Source organism: Chiloscyllium punctatum, unplaced genomic scaffold (genome assembly GCF_047496795.1).
Source record: "Chiloscyllium punctatum isolate Juve2018m unplaced genomic scaffold, sChiPun1.3 scaffold_125, whole genome shotgun sequence".
Taxonomy (NCBI): domain Eukaryota; kingdom Metazoa; phylum Chordata; class Chondrichthyes; order Orectolobiformes; family Hemiscylliidae; genus Chiloscyllium; species Chiloscyllium punctatum.
In genome coordinates this window covers 371,737-392,388 of record NW_027309859.1, presented here as the reverse complement: position 1 = coordinate 392,388, position 20,652 = coordinate 371,737, and positions in this window count along the sequence as shown.

Sequence of the window (20,652 nt, the reverse complement as noted above, 5' to 3'; positions counted from 1 at the left end):
CATTATATTACAGCAGGTCAGGCTGGGAGACTGAAGGTGGTGTGGGCCATAACCAGCACCTCAAAGCACTTCATGTTTATTGAGGTCAGAGCCACTGTGGGGGAGTCATTAAGGAATGTTGCAGGTATTTTCTCACTAGGAGAAAGTGAGGATTGCAGATGCTGGAGATCAGAGCTGAACAATGTGTTGCTGCAAAAGCGCAGCAGGTCAGGCAGCATCCAAGGAGCAGCAGAATTGACGTTTCGGACATGAGCCTCGGATGTACCTGTGCCTGATGTCACCGTGGCAGACATGATCAGTCTTCCTGCAGGTCAAGTCAATGAAAGCGACAGGCCTGGAGAGTTTTCCTGGCTGAGCACTCAGATCCTGTGAGAACCAACTGACAGAGGTATTTACAAACAACTTCAACCTCTCCGTCCTGAAGCCGAAATCCCAGCCTGCTTCAAGAAAACCACTATCATCCTTGTACGTGAGAAAACACAGAGCTGAAAAATGTGTTGCTGGAAAAGTGCAGCAGGTCAGGCAGCATCCAAAGAGCAGGAGAATCGATGTTTCGGGCATGGGCTCTTCTTCAGGAATGAGGAAAGTGTGCTAAGCAGGCTAAGATAAAAGGTAGGGAGGAGGGACTTGGGGGAGGTGCGTTGGAAATACGATAGTTGGAAGGGGAGGGAGAACTCTGAGGCGGTCCAGGTAAATTCTCAGACTCCTCCCTCTCCTTCCTAGAGCTCTTAATTTCTATCTCGGGTGACCGAATCAACACGAACACTTAATATAAACTGACCAACTCCCACAGCTATCTAGACTACACCTCCTCCCACCCTGCCCCCTGTAAAAACGTCATCCCATATTCCCAATTCCTTCGCCTCCACCGCATCTGTTCCCAGGAGGACCACTTCCGAAAGTGAACAACCCAGATGGCCTCCTTCTTCAAAGACCGCAATTTCGCCTCAGACATGGTCGACGATGCTCTCCACCGCATCTCCTCCACATCCCGCTCCTCCGCCCTTGAACCCCACTCCTCCAATTGCCAACACAACAGAACCCCATTGGTCCTCACCTACCACCCCACCAACCTCCAGATACATCGTATCATCCGTCGTCATTTCGGCCACCTCCAAATGGACCCCACCACCAAGCATATATTTCCCTCCCCTCCCCTATCATCGTTCCGAAAAGACCACTCCCTCCGTAACTCCCTCGTCAGGTCCACACCCCCCACCAACCCAACCTCCACTCCCGGCACCTTCCCCTGCAACTGCAAGAAATGTAAACCTTGCGCCCACACCTCCCCCCTTACATCCCTCCAAGGCCCCAAAGGATCCTTCCATATTTGCCACAAATTCACCTGCACCTCCACACACATTATTTACTGCATCCACTGCACCAGATGTGGCCTCCTCTATATTGGGGAGACAGGCTGACTACATGTGGAACATTTCAGAACACACCTTTGGGACACCCGCACCAACCAACCCAACCACCCCGTGGCTCAACACTTCAACTCCCCCACCCACTCCGCCAAGGACATGCAGGTCCTTGGCCTCCTCCATCGCCAGACCATGGCAACACGACGGCTGGAGGAAGAGCGCCTCATCTTCCGCCTCGGAATCCTTCAACCACAAGGGATGAATTCAGATTCCTCCAGCTTCCTCATTTCCCCTCCCCCCACCTTGTCTCAGTCCCAAACCTCGAACTCAGCACCACCTTCCTAACCTGCAATCTTCTTCCTGACCTCTCCGCCCCCACCCCCTCTCCGGCCTATCACCCTCACCTTAACCTCCTTCCAACTATCACATTTCCAACGCCCCTCCCCCAAGTCCCTCCTCCCTACCTTTTATCTTACCCTTCTGGGCATACTTTCGTCATTCCTGAAGAAGGGATCATGCCCGAAACATCGATTCTCCTGCTCCTTGGATGCTGCCTGACCTGCTGCGCTTTTCCAGCAACACATTTTTCAGCTCTGATCTCCAGCATCTGCTGTCCTCACTTTCTCACAGTCCTTAGGGTGTCAGGAAGTGCCATTTACATGAACCACCTGAACAAAAGACCTGAGGGCATTTTTGCTCAGTTTCGAGATGTTACAGTGATGGTTGGATGGGCAGGCGATATTAATGAAGTAGGGAGACTGCAGAAAAGCTTGGACAGTTTAGGACAGTGGGCAAACACGTTGCTGATGGAATATAACATGGGCACGTGTGAGATTATGCACTTTGGTAGGCGGACTAGAGGCAGACACTATGTTCTAATAGGATCAATTGAACCTGAAGCACAAAAGGATTTTGAAACACACGTCCTCTGTTATGGTTACTGTGCAGGTTCAATTGGCAGTTAGGAAAGCAGATGCAATGTTCGCATTCATTTCAAGGGATCTAGAATTAAAGAGAGGAGTCATACCGCCGAGAATGTAATGGGGAATGTTCAAACGGCATTTGGAATGTTGGGAGCTATTTTGGGCAATATCTCTGGGAAGAAGATCAACTGGTGTTGGAGGTGATCCATCCTGGGGATGGTGGCTTGTCATAAGCGGCAGTGTGTGTACTCGATGGAATTTGGAAGAATGGGAGGCGAGGCATCTGTTAGAAACTGATTGTATCAATCTTTGCAGTAATCTGTCAGTGTGTAGAAGATAAGTCCACTAGTCAGAGAGACTATGATAAAATGACACAGTTTCACAGCGAAGGAATGGGCTGAATGGGCGCAATTTATAGCAATATCTCATGCTGTTATGGTCATGTGGTCTATTTTTTCAGTGCAGAATTGTTTGTCTCTGAGCAGCTCTTGTAACCCTTGTTGATTTGACTTCACGTTCTGTTCAATGGTAACCTCTGTGGTATGAACAATGGGAGGATTCAGTGTCGGCCAGTATTCCATTAAGCGTTGAATATAAACAGCTATATGTGAGTCTCATGTGGCGGGAATACACTGTCTCTCAATTGATTACCATTTTCTGTTTGGTATTTTCGAAGGAGTGATCCTGTTACACCAGTATTGTTGAATTTAACAGAACAGATGCAATTTATCACAGCACACAGCAACAATAAGTTATCGAACACTGAACAAACTTCTAATAACAGAAACGTCTACAATGTTCTGTATCAGAAACACTGCTTTCCTGTTCATGTTCAAATCAGGTAACCCGTCCCATCGAGAAGCTCAATTTGGAATATTTTAAAAAAATCTTTTTTTGGATGTGACATCGCTGCGTGGGCCCAACATTTCTTGTCCGTCCCTCGTTGCCTCCCTGAGAAAGTGGTGCTGAGCTGCCTTCTTGAACCGCTGCAGTCCACTTGCTGTGTGTTGACTCACAATGCTATTAAGGAGGGAATTCCAGGGTTTTTACCAGTAACAGTGAAGGAACGGCGATATATTTCCACATCAGGATGTTGATTGGTTTGGAAGGGAATTTATAGGTGGTGGCATTCCCATAAGTATGCTGGCCTTGTCATTCTAGATGTAACTGTTCGTGGGATTGGAAAATGCTGTCTGAGGATCTTTGGAGAATTTCTGCATTGTGTCATGTAGATAATACACACTTCTGCTATTGAGCGATGGTGGTGGAGGGAGTGAATGCGTGTGAATGTGATGCCAATCAAATGGACTATTTTGTTCTGGATGGTGTCAAGCTTCTTTAGTCTTGTTGGGTCAGCACTCATTCAGGCAAGTGGGAGAAATCCATCTCATTCATGACTTGTGCCTTTTAGATGATTGACAAGTTTTAGGAAGTCAGGAGGTAAGTTACTCAAGCAGTATTCCGAGCCTCTGATCTGCTCTTACATTTATATGGTGAGTCGAGTTGAGTTTCTAATCAATTATAACCCCCAGGATATTGATAGTAGGGAACTGAGTGATGATAATGCTGCAAATACTAAGTTGTTATATTGTTTCTTATTGGTGATGGTCATTGTCTTGCATCTGCGTAGTGCACATGTTACTTGCCACTTGTCAGCCCAAGATGGAGAGGGAGAGATCTTGTTCCATTTTGGCATGGACTGCTTCCATATCTGAACATTTGTGAATGGTGCTGAACATTGTGCAGTCATTGTCGAATATCCCCAGGTCTGACATTATGATGGAGGGAAGGTCATTGATAAAGGAGCTGAAGATGCTTGGATCTAGGATTCATCCGGAGAGTCACTGAAGGTGTTGTCTTGTGTGGTGATGAAGGCGATGCCTTTGCAGTATCTAGTGCCTTCAACCGTTTCTTGATATCAGTCAATCGAATTTGCTGAAAATTGCTATCTGTAATGATGGGGACCAAGGGAGAAGATTGAAGTGGATCATCCACTCAAAACTTCTGAGTGGAAGAATTCTGTGAAATCTTCAACCTTATCTTTTGCACTGATGTACTGAGCTCCTCCATCATTGACGTTGGGGATATTTGTGGAGCCTCCTACTCCGGTGAGTTGTTTAGTCGTCCAGCACCATCCACGATCAGATTCGCAGGACTGCAGAGCTTAGATCTGATGTGTTGCTTCTGGGATCGCTTAGCTCTGCCTGTCCATTGCATTTTATGATATTGGGCATGCAAATAGTTCTGTTTGGAAGCTTCAGCAGATTAACATTTTATCTTTATGTATGCCTGGGTCTGCTCCTGGCTTGCCCTCCTGCACTCTCTTTTGAACCAGGGTTGATCCTCTTGCTTGATGGCAATTGTTGAATGGGAGATATGAGGTTATAGGTCACAGGGACTCCCAGAGCATCGACCGCCCGACTCTATCGCACTGAGCTGCCTCCTGTGCCGGATCGGTCCTGCCTTTGGGACAGGACATATCCAGGGACGGTGTTGGTGCTGTCTGGGTTATATCCGTAAGGTAAAATTACGTGAGTATGCCTATGTCAAGCTGTTGCTTGGCTGGTCTGTAAAACAATCGTCCCAATTTTGGTACAAGCCCTCATTGTTAGTAAGGAGGACTTTGCAGGTTCGACAATGATGTTTCAAACGTTCACTTTTTCGGTATCCAGGTCAATACATCTGGTTTCATTTCTTCGAGATTTTGTAGCACATCGGACTGACTCACTAAACCATTTCAGAGGGCGATTGAGAGTCAATCACATTGTTTTGGGTCTGGAGTCAACGGTCGGCCCAACCAGATGAGAAATGGAAGATTCCTTCATTGAAGGACGTGAGTGAACCAGATGGATTCTTATGACAATCGGCAATGATATCATTCTCATAGGCGGAATCTTAATTGCAGGAATATTTTAAAATTATTGAATTGAATTGCCACCTTCTGCAGTGGCGGGATTTGAACCTCGGTCCACAGAACAGGAGCTGATTTTCTGGATTGATTATCTCGCGGTAATACGGTGAAGCTTACTTGGAATCACATGTTGTACTCGACTGCTATTCATTGTGTTGTCCTGTTTTTCTATATGGGTCAGAGAACCGCAGAATTATTAGAGCACAAATGGAGGTCAGTCAGCCCATCGTGGGGTCACAAGCTCTCCAACTGCACAACTGGAGATAGACAGAATATGTGGAGATAGATTATATAAGAGAGAAATAAACAGAGAGAAAGAAAGTGAAGAGAGATAAAGTAAGAGAGAATAGAAAGGGGAGCGACTAACTGAGAGAGGGATGAAGAGGAGTTATATGAGGGTGAGGTTAAATAGATCAGAAGACAGCATGAAGGTGGATAGATATGGACAGACACAATTCAGAAGTTTCATTTAGAAATTCCTCTGGACTGCAAACCCTTTGTCTGGGTGTCATACACAGTTAGCAGTGTGCTGATACTGGCTGTCATCCCAGATCAATCATTTCCAATAATGTCACAGAGCTAGGTTACTCACAGCTAAAAAAATCCATTCGGCCAATAGATTAGTACATGGAGAAGGTGGATTTTTAAAAATAGACTATGCCAAGACCAGCAGGAAATGATAACCCCCACTGTGTGAGAGACTGGTCCAGAGAATCTCTGTCAGGTGGATCGCTGACTGTCGTTGAAATTAAACTGACTGGACTCAGATGCTAGCAAGAGCAAAGAAAAAGCTTTATTTTTAACCACTGCAGGGAACCATTACACTTGACAAACACGCCTTGTGTAAGGGCCCTGAATATAATTAACGTATTCCTTTTGTAGTCTTCTTATCATACGCTTAAGGACAAGGGCTGGGAAACATTTGAGTTCTTGTTTTCTCACTCCCTTGCCGTGGACATAACTCTCTTTCTGTTTTCCTTAGCTTTTCTGCTGAATTCGCCTGCTTGCCAGGCCAGGTTGAATGTATACAAAGTTTAGCAAAGACAAGCTGTCTCCACGACTGTAGAATTCAGCAAAGTGTTTGCAACGTTCAGAAAAGTTTTAGAATTAGCATAGCATTCTCTTTCAGGTTTCACAAAAAATGTTAAGTTTGTTAATTTTCTATTACACTGACAGAGGGGAAATCAGGATCTCAGCTGTGGATCAAATAATGATTGATAAATATCACACACCACTTGCATAGTTTTGTAATCCACATTTCAATTTATATAGTTCCATATCAGGAGTGCATTTTAACAACCTTATCTCTTTGTCGTTTGCATATTTTGGTTTGTACAGAAAATTATTTATTTCACTGTATTTTGTATTGCATAAATGCATTTCATTAATATTGTCTCCGCTAATTCCTCACTGTAGGTATACACTTTAATCTGCTCTTTGTATGAGTTATAATGAGTAACGTTGCAACACTAGAGAGTGGGGAACATCACTGTCCCTCCGCCCAGACTGAACAGTCATGTCCCCAAGTCCTCTCCATCTTCTCTCTTTTCCCCAATGTCATAATCACAATGTAAATGAAGTCCAGTGAAAGATACTTCAGAACAGTTCCTTAGCATCGATAACATCAACATCATGACCCACACCTGTCCTCTCTGATTCTGGAATAACAATCTGAATTGTCATGATTTGGAGATGCCGGTGTTGGACTGCGGTGTACAAAGTTAAAAATCACACAACGCCAAGTTAGTGTCCAACAGGTTTAATTGGAAGCACAGTAGCTTTTGGAGCGACACTCCTTCATCAGCTCGATCGTAACACAGAATTTACAGCAAAAATTTAGTGTGATGTAACTGAAATTATACATTGAAAAATTGTTTGTCTGTTAAGCCTGTCATCTGTTAGAATACAGTGATAGTTTCACTTCTTTCATGTGGAAATCACAAAACCTTTTTTGAAAAGTTGCATTCTCGGGTTAGCTGTTAACAATGGTGATAGCTAGACAGTATGTTGAAGATGTTCGCCCCCTGTGTTGTCTATCTATGACCTGATGTTTAGACTGATTCTAATCTAAAAAGTGAGATAACAGAGTTTTACATAAATTCATGCAGTTTTGAGCTAAGTACAATGTAACTTTGCAAGTACAAATTCACCCCACAAAATATATATGTGCATGTGGGTCTTTGTCTGTCTATGTGTGTGTGTCTGTCTGGGGTGGGGGTTGTGAGTGTGAGAAAGTGTGTGTATGTGTGTGTGTGTAGTGAGTGCAGATTGTCTCAAGTCTGTGACGGGGTGCATGTGTGAGTGTGGGAGTGTGTGTGTTTATAAGGGTGATTGTGGATGTCTGTATGCGTGTCTGTGTGTACCTATGTCCATGTGCATGTGAGAGTGTGTGTGTGTAGGAATATCTGTGTGTGTGTATAGTGCAATGGTGATCACCTGTAATGTGACATGAACCCAAGGTCCCGGTTGAGGCCCTCCCAATGGGTACTGAACTTAGCTATCACCTCTGCTCGGCCACTTTCCTCTGCTGCCTGTCCCGAAGTCCACCTTGGAGGATGGTCACCCCAAGGTCCGAGGCTGAATGTCCTGGACCACTGAAGTGTTCCCCAACTGGGAGGGAATCTTCCTGTCTGTTGATCGTTGTGCGGTGGCCATTCATCCGTTGTCGTAGCCTTTGCTCGGTTTCCCCAAAGTACCATACCTCCGGGCATCCTTGCCTGTAACGTATATAATAGAAAACGTTGGCTGACTCACATGAATACCTGCCATGTACAAGGTGGGAGGTTATCCCACGCGTAATAGTGGTACCTATGTCCGCAATCTGACACATGTTGCAGCATTCACCGTGACAGGGTTGTATGGAGTTGTCCTGAGAGCCAGGCAGTTTGCAACGAACAATGATCTGTTTGAGGTTTGGCCGTTGTTTAAAGGCAAGTAGTGGAGGTGTGGGCAAGACCTTGGTGCCCTGCTCATCCTCATTGATAATGTGTTGCAGGTCACGAAGAACATGGTATAACTTTTCAGGCCCTGGGAAGTACTGAACAACGAAGGGTAACCTGTCAGTTGCAGCACGTGCCTGTCTCCTGAGGAGGTCATTATGGTTCCTTGCTGTGGCACCTCGGAACTGGCGGTCGATGAGTTGAGCATCGTACCCCGTTCTTGTGAGGGCATCCTTGAGGGCGTGTAGGGAACTCTGAAGGACTCTGAACGTGACGGACACCTGAAAGTGAGGGTGAGGAGAGATCCGAAACTGGTAGCATTAGACTGGAATGTTCCAACAATGGGCGGGAGTTTATTCTGGGGTCTTTATTGGCTTTCCCAGCCTTTGATATCATTAGCATCCCGGATTGAAGATGTACTGCTGGTTATTCACGCTGGTTACTATCCTATCCTTGCTATAGTTTGTGTTACTGGTAAGTCACTCGAGATGTCTAGTGAAACGGTCTGAACTGAATTGATGATCATGTGATGTAGATTTTGGGAAGGTGCAAGTCAATGTTTTCATTTCCAGTCAAAGCATCCATTCCTTCAAAATTATAACTAGCAACTTCCTCGGGACAAGTTGCTCACCAATATGCGAGGATGAAACAGAGGGTTCTCACCCTCTTTGATTCATTTGCTACTGCACAGTTCATATCTCCATGTCTTCCCCATTCACCAATGCTTTCCAGTACAACCATTGTGACATCAAGTCTCCTCCTCAGCCTCAGTGCAACTCCTAAATAAACCAACATTTGTGCCTTTGTTAATTCCGGATACAGCTATTTCAAGTCCCTTCTTAACACGAGTCCATTGCAAAGTAATTGCACTTGAGATGTTTGACTTGTTCTCTGCATAGAATATGAAAGATGGGAAGACAGTGTATGGTGGTCACATCATTGGTTCATAATCTAGAGCCACAGAATAATAATCTGTTGATATAGGCTTGCCTCATGCTCATTAGAGAAAGAAATGGGGTATCCTTCCCTGGTCAGGTCTCTGTGTGACTGCAAACCCACAACACTGTGTTTTACTCTTTTCAGTCCTGTGGAAAAGCTAAACCAGTCACTCAGTTCAAGACTGGCATAACATGCTGGCCTGACCAGGTCTGCATACATCCGATAAGGGCAGGTCAAAAGGAAAGATAACTCCCTTCTTCTGCCTGTATCCCATACTCCTGCAGCTGATTTCCATTCAGGTCGGTAGCCATTCACTGTTTTAGACGTATTCTTCGTGATTGAGTCTCTCTCCGAGAGTGATGTTCACCTCTATAGGCACCTCTGGTGCTGCCTTTATTGATGTTGACCTACAGATGTAAGGATGGTTTAAATTCCAAATCAGTGACAGTGCATTGTAAACGAATGGTTTCCTGTGTCACATGAAGAAAATGGAGCCAGCTAAGTGAGGGAAAGGAATTATTGTGATCAACTCTGAGACCGTTGTTGAGGCAGTGTTTGGGGTATTATGGACAGATTTTATCTCCTTTATATGGAGTGATTTCCTTATCACAGAAAGAATAAACAGGAGTTCCACCGGATTAATCCCTGGGATGATGGCACCATGAGGAGTGAGTGAAGGTTTATCTGTCGCGCTGTGAGATAATAAGAGGTGATTGCATTGAACCTTGAGAGGAATGGACAATCACTCCTTCTATTCTAAACAGACAATGGGATGGTGATAAATTCCGTCACTTTTGTTTCACTCAGGATGCATGAATCTGGATAGTTTAAAGTGCCTCTGAGGACGTTACGCCTACCCACCCCAACCCCCACTCCCCACAGTGATTGAGAGAGACAGAGAGGTCCAGGTTTTGAATAAACTCTCCCCACATTAATACAGTGCAGCTGGTGTGTGATCCTGCACTGAATGTCATATTATCCGCCACCTTGACAGCATCCACAATACCTTCATTCTAAAACAGTTAACTATTCCCACCAGCTACTGTCATTCATGAAGGACATGAATCCATATTCTCAGAGATGCAAGGTTCCTCCTTAAGGTTTAGACCATAAGAGTATAAGATACAGGAGCAGAAATTAGGCCAGTTTGCCGATCTAGTCTACGCTGCCATTCAATCATCACTGATAAGTTTCTCAAGCCCATTCTCCGACGTTCTCCCCTTAACCCTTGATCCCCTGGATAATCAAAACAAAATCATCGTCTCAAATATACTCAATGGCCTGGCCCCGCAGCCTTCTCTGGCAATAAATTGCAAAAATTCACCATTCCCTGGTTAAAGAAGTCTCCTTATCAACGTTCCAAAAGGTGTTCGCTTTAAGCTAAGGCTGTGTCCTTGGTTCCTTGTCTCTCCTACCAATGGAAACATCTTATGAAAATCCACTCTGTTCAGGTCATTCAGTACTCTGTATGTTTCAATTACATTTCCCCTCTTCCTTCTAAACTTTATCAAGTATAGACTCAACGACTCAAACATTCCTCATACAATAAACGTTTCACTCCTATGACTATTCCTGTGAAAATCTTCTGAACAAGCTCCAGGGACAGTACATCCTTCCTGAGATATGGCACTCAACAGTGCGCACAATACTCCAAATGTAGTCTGACCAAAGCTGCATACAGCCTGTTCTTATATTCAATTTCTCTCGTAATGAATGCCATCAATAATAACTGCAACTGCCCTCCTAACTACTACCTCAACCTGCAAGCTTTCCTTACAAGAACCCTGCACTAGAACTCCCAAGTCCCTTTGCACTTCAGATTTCTGAATTTTCTACCCATTTAGGAAATAGACCATGCCTCTATTCTTCGTGCCAAAGTGCATCAACTCACACTTTCCGATGTTAGAATGCATCTGCCAACCCCTTTACCTGGCCAATTCCTTCTTCAGCCCCTCCGCCTTTTCTCTCCGACCTAACTCTCTAAGTATCTTTGTTTCGTCTGCAAACTTAGCCAGAGTGCCCCCAGTTCCATCATCGAGATTGTTTACGAAGAAGTAAAAAGTTATGGTCCCAACACTGAGCCTTGTAGAACACCACTTGTCACCTTCTGCCATCCTGAGAAGGACCATTTTATCCCCACTCTCTGCTTTCTGCCGGACAGAAAAGCTTCTATTCATGCCTCTACCTTGCCTCTAACACCACGGACCCTTATCATACATTCCTGAAGAAGGGCTTATGCCCGAAACGTCGATTCTCCTGTTCCTTGGATGCTGCCTGACCTGCTGCGCTTTTCCAGCAACGCATTTTCAGCTCTGATCTCCAGCATCTGCTGTCCTCACTTTCTCCTCCTTTATTCAGCTTTAATACCGTTACCTCTGCTTCTAAATTCTCCACCTGAAATTGCACAGTAAATTCAATCATATTATGATCACTGCCTCCTATTATTACCTTCACCTTAAGCTGCCTCATCTAGTCTGCCTGCACAAGCTGCTCCAAAAAGCCATCTTATAGACATTCTACAAATTCCTTTTCTTGCAAACCACCATCAAGCTGAATTCCCAGCCACCTCCATAATAAAATCCCACATGATTACTGTAACTTTGTATTTCTTACACATCTTTCTAGCACCTGGTGTATCTTCCAACACAGCACCTGACTACTGTTTGGAGGCCTGAACAGAAATCTAACTACTTTTTTTTAACCTTTGTGATTTCTCAATTCTACCGACACAAATTCTAAACCATTTGACCTTACTTCATTTCATATTATTGATTTAATTTCATTTCTTACTAATAAGACAAACCCATCCCCTCTGTCCAACTGCCTATCTTTTTGATAGGATGCATATCCTTGAATATTCAGCTCCCAATCCTGATCCTCTTGCAGCGATGTCTCCGTGATGGCGGCCTGCCAATTTGTGTATGATTCACAAGCTTATTTGCCTTATTCGTTATACTGCATGCATTCCGATATAACAGTTCAGCCCTGTATTAGCCTTTCCTCTTATTGTTATTTGTTTGTCCTGTGTGTTTGATGTTTGATTACTAACGCTTTCCATGCTCTCTGCGTCTGTGTTGGAGATTTGAATAAATTAGAGTCATTGAGTCATAGAGATGTGCAGCATGGAAACAGACTCTTCGGTCCAACCCGTCCATGCCAACCAGATGTCCCAACCCAATCTAGTCCCACCTGCCAGCACCCGGCCCATATCCCTCCAAACCCTTCCTATTCATATACACATCCAGATGCCTCTTAAATATTGCAATTGTGCCAGCCTCCACCCCACTTCCTCTGGCAGCTCATTCCATACACGAACCACACTCTGCGTGAAAATGTTGCCCCTTAGGTCTCTTTTATTTCTTTCCCTCTCTCACCCTAAAACTATGCCCTCTAGTTCTGGACTCCCCGACCCCAGGGAGAAGACGTTGTCTATTTGTCCTATCCATGCTCATAATTTTGTAAACTTCTATAAGGTCACCCCTCAGCCTCCGACGCTCCAGGGAAAACAGCCCCAGCCTGTTCAGCCTCTCCTTGTAGCTCAAATCCTCCAACCCTGGCAACATCCTTGTTAATCTTTTCTGAACCCTTTCAAGTTTCACAACATCTTTCCGATAGAAAAGAGACCAGAATTGCATGCAATATTCCAAAAGTGGCCTAACCAATGTACTGTACAGCCGCAGCATGACCTCCCAACTTCTTTACTCAATGCTCTGACCAATAAAGGAAAACATACAAAACGCCTTCTTCTTGAGTTCTGCAGTCTTACCCCTCCTTTAATTCAAGTTTTCTAATATTCGCTATAACTGACACCACCCCACCCCCATTTAGTTTAAAGTCCAGCCTACTGCCCTAGTTATGCGATTTGCTAGGACTCTACTCCCAACATGGTTCAAATGAAGACCGTCGGATCGGAACAGTGCCCTCCTTCCCCAGCACTAGTGTCAATGTCCTATGATACAAACCCATTTCTCTCACATCAAACTTTGAGTCACGCATTTTCCTGCTGACCCTGTGCTAATTAGCTCATGGCTCAGGCCGTAATCCAGAGATTATTTCGTTTTTGGTTCTGTTTTCTAATTTAGCTCTGAGTTCTTCGTATCCCTTAGCAGAACCTCTGCCCTAGTTTTATCTCTGTCGTTGGTACCTACACTGACCACGAAAATGGATCTTTACCCTCCCACTCCAAGTTCCTCTGCAGCCAAGATGAGATATCCTGTATCGAAACACCAGTACGTAATGCAACTTTCAGGACTCTCAATCCCGATCACAGAGAGCAGTGTCTATGCCGCTAACTATACTATCCCCAATTACAGTAACATTTCTCTTTTCTTGCCTCATTTGAAAGATTCCCTCAACTCGGTGCTGTGGCCATTATGCTCATCCTCCCTGCAGTCCCCATTTCTACCCACACAGGGAAGAAAACTCTTGAACCTGTTAGACACCGACAGGGGCTGAGGCTCCTGCAATTCTACCTCCTGGATCCCTCTATCTGCCTCACTCATAGCCAAATCCTCCGTTTTCTAACCACTGGCTGAATTTGAGTCAGTTGTTCTAAGGAGTGTAACTGTCTCCTAAATCACAGCATCCAGGGAACTCTCCCCCTCCTTGATGCCTCACAATGTTTGAAGCTCAAACTCCAGCTCATCGACTCAGAGGCAGAGTTCTTCTAGCTTGCAACGTTTACTCCAGACATGGTCACTGGGATCCACAGTGGGGTCCACCACACCGACATCATAGAGAAACAACACATCACCCGACCCTCCATCCTTATTTTAATTAACTACTATTGAATTGTTCCTTTGCAATGTTTAGTTGTTTTTGTACATCTGCTTATGCAAGATGTAACCAATAAATTAACATGTTTCAATTTAACCCAGATTCAAATGTAACCCACTCCCGATTAGCAAATCAGATCACATTCTCCCTTTGTCAAACCTGGTCATTATCTTCTGATAGAATTCTGACAGACTTGTCAGCGGGACCACTCCTTGATAAAGCCATGCTGACTCAGCCCTATTTTACCATGTACCTGCAAGTACTCTGCAATGTCATTGCTAGCAATGCACTCTAAATCCGATTAACGACCGATGCCAGGCTAAGCTGCCCTATGATTTCCTGTATTTTGCCTTTCTTCCTTCTTACACAGAGATTTTACATTATCCATTTTCCAGTTCTCTGGGACTCTGTCTGATGATAGTTATTCCTGAACAGTCGCGACCAATGGTTTCACAATCTCCTCCATTAATCCTTCAAAACTTGATTGTTATCCTTCCAGTCTGTGTGATTTATCCATTTACAAACGTTGCAGCTTCTCCAGTACCTTCTACTCCGCGCCAATCATTACATCCATCCCTCACCCTTGACTCGCTGGAAGTTCTGGAATGTTCCTAGTGTCTACCATTGTGAGGATTGATGGAAAGTACCTATTCAATTCATTCTCCAATTCTTTGTTCTCCATTTCTCTGCAGTCAGACTCAATTTCTGGTTGTCCAATGTTCACTCTCCCCTTTTATATATCTTAACAAAACTCCTGCAATCTCCTTTATTAAAGCGAGCTAGCTTACATGTTTCGTGTTCACCACTTTATTGCTTCTTAAATTGTACTCTGCTGCTGTATAAAGGCTTCCCAATCTTAGACAGGCTGAGTGAGAGCATTCCTGTTAACTGACTGTCGAAAATATATTAATGTAACTATACTAATCCTTTTGCCCATCATTGTATAGCGTGGTGGCACAACACTGCTGCCTCACAGGGTCAGGGACTCGGGTTCAATTCCAATCTCTGGACCCTTTCTTTGTGGAATCTCCCCGTGTCTGCATTGGGAAGATTAATTACTTTCTCTCTTCACAATATGATTTGGTGTTTGTTTCAGGTTTATGCTATCTACAGTATATTTGCTTGTATTTGATGGAGGATTGCTGCAAATATGACGGCTTTATTGTAAAAGTGGCACGGGTGCTCGGGCTCCCCGAGTGCTTGGGAATCTTGCCTAGCTACTTATGTGAGTGCATGTCCCTGATTACCTACTCTGTCTCTCTCAATCCCTGAGTCCATCCGACACTGCATGCAGCCTTTCATCGAGCCACCCCTGGATTCCCCACACCCCATCGCCTGGTACTGGATGCTCCCTACGCAGGGAGCGCTCAAAGACACTGGGCACATTCTGAACTGCTAGGGATGCGGGGCAAAGACCCTACCTTTTAAAAGAACAGAATAGCTATAATCCAATTGAACAGCAAAGCAGAGTAAACAGGCAGAATGGCAGCCATCTGTTCTGACATTTTCTGGTCTTTTGGGCTAATTCTGTTTATTCTCATCCATCTACAAATAGATGCTCCATATGTATACCTTGTCACACAGGTTTGGTGAAGGTGATTGATATCAGATCCTATGATCATTGCGACTGATTCACTGGGCTCCACCTTCCTGGTAAATGAGATCACACTTAAGTTTTTTTTGCCAAGTCCATCCATTTTAAAGTAAAGGTTCTTGCCAGAGTTGTGCTGAAAGGATATTTGAATGTTGAAGAGACTAGATTATGCCACGTGCCAGTTAGGTTAGGAATAGGAAGGCAGTATAGTTAAAAACATGGCCAAAGAGCTGGTAGGGTAGGCAGCACCTGCAATATGTGGATCATTGGGATTCCCGGGTCAGTAGGATAGACACAACAAGGATGGGACGCATCGGAACTGGCAGCAATCTCCAATATGTGGATCATTGGGATTCCCGACAGGATAAACACAAGAAAGACGGGATGCATCGGAACTGGCAGCAATCTCCGTTATGTAGGTAATTGAGATTCCTGGGTCATTATGAAATACACAAGAAGGACGGGATGGACGTGAACTGTCATCAATCTCCTGGCAGGCAGGTTTGCTACTGTCACTCAGGAGGGTTTAAACTAGTGTGATGGTGGGGGGAAGTTGGGGGAACTAGAGCAGTATGTCCACAAGCACAGTGACTGAAGATGAGTTATAGACTAATCCCAGTACAGCTAAAGCCAACAACAATCTAGCAGAGGGGAGTGAACACAATGGGGCTGGCAGTTTGAAGTGTGCTGATTTTGATGTGAGCATTATGACAGGCAAAACAGATGAGCTTGGAGCTTGGAGTTTGAATGAGTATATATAACTATGATATAAATATTACAGAGATTTGGTTGAGAGAGGGATCAGAAAACAGTCAATCCAATGGGTCCAGAGAGAGTTAAATAATGTGCAGTGAGAGGCTGGAGACTGTTGTTTGAAGCAAAATAATCATCCAGCAGTTTATTGGAATTGGACAGTGTGTGATGCAATGTCAGATTGAAGGGACAAGGGAGGAACCAGAAATTGTCTGTTTGCAATATTTTCTGCTTTACTGACAGTCTTTTGTAATCTCCTGTTACCAAAGAATAGTCGAGGAGAATTTACGTCAGGGAAACTCAAACCAAATATCAGGTCAGGATCTGATGGAGTTGGGCTGAAGTGTATTTATTTCAATGCAAGAATTATTATGGGTAAGACCGATGAACTGACAGCCTGAAACCGTACATGGGACTATGATGTTGCGGGTTTAAAGAGATTTGGTTGAGCGGGGGAAAGGCCGTTCAACATTCCAGGATTTCGTTGTTTTATGCGAGATGGAGAGGAAGGTAAAAGAGGTGGACGAGTTGTTTTACAGGTGGACTTGAAGAGGACTTACAGGAGGGATCATCCACTGCAGCAATATGGGTAAAGCTCAATTATAAGATGGCTGCAAGCACTGCGTTATTATAATCCCTCCAACAGCCACGGAGCGATGGAGGAACGAATATGTACGTTGATTAAGGAAAGGTGTATTAAAAAGAGAGTAGTCATAGTGAGTGACTTTAGCATCCCCAATAATGACTGGGGGTCCCTTGGAGCAAGAGGCTTAGACGGGGCAGAATTTGTTACCTGCAACAGTATGTGGATAGACCAACGAGAGGCAGAGCCATTCTGGACCTTGGCCGATGATCCTGGTCAGGTAACTGACCTCTCAGTGGGATATAATATTAGAAAGAATGATTACAGCTCTTTCAGATTTAAGATAGTTACGAACATGGATAATTCAGGACCTTGTGTGAAGCTACTGAATTGGCGGAAAGCAAATTACGTCAGTATCAGGCAGAGCTAGGACGTGTGAATTGAGAGGAGCTGCTATCAGGGAAATCCACATTGTTATTGTGGGAACTGCTTGTTAAATCCTGACAGCATAATCATCTGGTGAACGTCCTCCCGCCTGCACGAATTTCAATCTTTTTTGTTTGAACAGATATTTCAAGGCCGCTGCATATCAGACAACAGGAAGAGATAAAGGATGATTCTGCATTGTGTCCTTCTCAGGATCAGCTTGTCTCTCCAGGCACCTAAAGTCTTTATTGTGGGTCAGAGAGCTTCAGAATTAATAGGAACACTGAAGGAGGCCATTTAACACATTGTACAATGACGAGCTCTCAAACATCACAATTTGAAAAGAGAGAGAACTGTGTGTGTGTGTGTGTGTGTGTGTGTGAGAGAGAGAGAGAGAGAGAGAGAGAGAGAAATTAACAGAGAAAAAGGAAGTCAAGAGAGATAAAAGGAATGGATAGAAAACGGAGCGACAGAGTGAGTGAGAGCAAGGGGTGTCAGGTGACTGTGAAGTTAGATCAGAAAACAGCATGAGGACAAATACACAGACATTTTATTTAGAACTCCCACAGACTGCAAGCCCTTTGTCTGGTGCTGTACCCTGTGAGCACTGTGAGCACCTGTCATCCCAGATCATTTATCGCCAATAATTTCACAGATCCGGGTCGCTGACGGCTGACCAAGGTCCAAAATAGCAATAGATTGGTTCCAGGGAGAAGGTGAATTAATTTAAATATTCTGGGCGAACAAGAACTTGTCGTCCCTCTCGACACTGTGATAGAGACAGGGCGAGAGAATCTCAGTGAGGGGATCACTGACTGAGGGGAAATCAGCATTTCCCCTGATAAAGCTTGAACACCTCGTCCGTGGTTTTGTAATTCACCTTTCAATTCATATAGCTCCACATTGTAAGTGTATTTTGACAGACTTGTCTCTTTGTAGTTTTCATGTTTTGGTATGTGCAGAAATGTTTTTTTTTCTTGTCCCTGCATTTTGTGTTAAATAAACACATTTTATTAATGAGGAAGAAAGGATTTGTTCCGATAGGATAGTCTTCATCTGAACCGTGCTGGGACCAGAGTCCAAGTGAATTTTAACTAAGGCTGTAGACAGAGCTCTAAACTGATCATAGTGTGTGTGCGTTGGCAGGGTTGGGGGTTCTGTTATAGAGTTTAATTAGAAAGGAGGAGGTAAGAGTACAGAGCTCAGGAGAGGTTATTAAAATCTCCAGCACAGATGCAAATAGGTCGGTTGTGTATGGAATGTGTAAGCAATTAAACTTCAAGCACACTGGACTAACAAATGACAATGAGAGGAGAGACCTTTAAGGCAAGATTGAAGGGTTAGATCTGAATGCGAGCAGTATAAGGAATAGAGTAAATGAGCTTGTGGCACAGATTGAAATTGGTAGGTATGACGTGATGGGCATCACAGAGATGTGGCTGCAAGGGGATCAGGATATTCAAGGACATACATAGTATCGAAAAGTTAGGTGGCAGAGGGAGTGGGTTTCCTTTATTATTAAGAAATGAAATTAAATCAATAGTAAGAAAGGAAGTAAAGTCAGATGGTGTAGAATCTGCGTGGGTAGAATTGAGGAACCACAAAGATAAGACAACCACAGTTGGATACTTGCACAGGCCTCCAAAGAGTAGTCAGAAGCTGGGGCACAAGATACACCAGGATAGAGAAAAGATCTGTAGGAAAGGCAAAGTTAAAGTGATCATGGGGTATTCCAAAATACAAGTGGAATGGGAAACCAAGTTGGTAGTGGATCGCAAGAAAAGTAATTTGAGGAATGTCTACAGGATGGCTTTTTGGAGCATCATGTGGTGGAGCCCACTCGGGAACAGATGACACTGGATTTAATGATGCAGGCTAGATAAGGCAGCTTAAGGTGAAGGAAAACTTCAGAAGCAGTGATCAGAACATTGTAGAATTCATTTTGCATTTGAGAGAGAAGGTAGAATCAGAGTTAACAATATTTCAGCTGAATAAAGGCAACTGGAGAGGCATAAGGGAGAAGCTGGGTAGAATTGACCGGGACAGGGGTAACGCAGGAAAGACAGGGGAGCAGCAATGGCTGGTGATTCCAAGATTAATCCAGGAGTCACTGCAGAGATTCATGCTGAGTAACAGAGGTATGGTACAGGGAGGATGAGGCAATTGGGCTGACAAGGGAAGTCAGGGATTGCATATAAGCAAAAGAGCAAGCATATAATGCGGTGTAGGGCAGAGGGAAACTGGAGAATTGGGGCCAACAGAAAGCAAGAAAAAATAAATAAGGTGGGCGAAGATTAAATATGGGGGTAAACTAACCAGTAATATAAAGGAAATTGTAAGAGATTCTTTAGATATATAAAATGCAAAAGAGAGGCAAGAGTGAATATGTACCACTGGAAAATGATGCTGGAAAGACAGTAGTGGGAAACAAAGAATTGGCTGAGGAATTTTGCATCTGCCTTCACGGTGGAATACAGGAGTAATTTCCCAAGTATTCAAGATAGTGAGAGGATAATCCTGAATATGGTGGCCATCACCAAGAAGAACATGCTAGAATACGGAATGGCCTGAATGTGGATAACTCACCTGGACCAGATGGACTACACCCCAGATTTGACCGGGAGATAGCTGAAGAGTTAGTGCAAATGTAAGTGGTAATCTTGCAGGAATGACTGAAATCAGGAAAGGGCCAAATGGCTGTATAATTGCGAGTATTACACCCCGTTTATCAAGGGAGTTAGGCACAAGATGGAAAACTGCAGACTGATTAGCAGACTGGTTGGTTGTGGGTAACATCATGGATTCCATCGTGAATTATAGGATTCCTGGATATTTGGAGGTCTTTGGTAAAATAGAACAAAGTCAGCAAGGTTTCATCAAAGGGAGGATATGTCAGACAAACCGGCTAGAATACCTTGAGAGAGTAATGAGCAGATTAGATCAAGGAGTACCAATAGATGTTATCCATCTGCACCTCAAGAATCCTTTGAAAAGGTGCTATGCATGGTGCTATTGAGAAAGGTATGGGCCCATGGTGTTAGAGGCAAGGAGCTTGCATGGATAGCAGTTTGGCTGTCTGACAGAAAGACAATATGGATGTCAGCCAATGACAAGTGGTGTTCCACAAGACTCAGGGTTGGGACCACAACATTTCACTTTGTGCATTCATTATCAATATGAAGGAACTGAGGGCATTTTGGCTAAGCTTTCAAACAGTGCAAGGATAGATAGAGGGACAGGTGGCATTGAAGAGGTGGTTTGGCTGCAGAAGGGTGCTCGAGCGCATCTCCTTAACTTCCCACAGCTCTGCCCTTGAACTCCACCCTTCCAACTACAACAAGTTAGAACCTCTCCGATGCTTGCCTTCCATCCCACCAACTTCAGGCTACAATGCATCATGCTCCGCCATTTCTGCCACCAACAGCCAGACCTCACCAACAG